Source organism: Hyaena hyaena, unplaced genomic scaffold, assembly GCF_003009895.1.
Source record: "Hyaena hyaena isolate Hyena2069 unplaced genomic scaffold, ASM300989v1 scaffold_1480, whole genome shotgun sequence".
NCBI lineage: Eukaryota > Metazoa > Chordata > Mammalia > Carnivora > Hyaenidae > Hyaena > Hyaena hyaena.
Window position 1 is genome coordinate 264,760 of NW_024082114.1, and position 754 is coordinate 265,513.

The window sequence follows — 754 nt, forward strand, 5'->3', positions numbered from 1 at the left end:
TATTGAACATCTAGTGGGCTTCGAGTGTTTCTGTTCATCTGGTAGTTGTCACAGTTATGCATAGGGCTATAAATTGAAATGGCATGTAAGCTAATGAACTAAAGACTTTGAGGTCTTGAAGTAATTTCCCCAACACTCTGCCCTGTATAGCAAATATCATGAAAAGTATTTTCTTTGACTTACACATGTGAAATCAGAGAATATCTGTTATTCCAGGAAGTGTACAGTCCTGCACGAGACCTTTTTAGATAAAGTAAATTTGAGGAATACTAGAGGGAGGGTGGGCAAGCATGAACTTAAGAGATTAGAATTTTGTTGAACTGAGTGTGCATCAGAATAAATCCTGGGTTTTATTTGTTGCAGATGAACATGTTGCAATATTTTTTTTCTTTCTTTTTTTTTTTTTTACAAATAGTTTATTGTCAAATTAGTTGCCACATAACACTCAGTGCTCATCCCCACAAGTGTCCTCCTCCATGCCCATCCTCCCCTCCCCCCCACATCCATCAGTCCTCAGTTTTTGTCAGTATTCAACAGTCTCTCATGGTTTGCCTCTCTCCCTTTCCCCCACCATTTCCGCCCTTCTTCTCCCCCTTGTTCCTCCGTCAAGTTCCTCCTAATCCTCCTATACGTGCAAACATATGATATTTGTCCTTCTCTGCCTGACTTATTTCGCTCAGCATAACACCCTCAAGGTCCATCCATGTTGCTACACATGGCCAGATTTCATTGTTTCTCATTGCCATGTAGTATT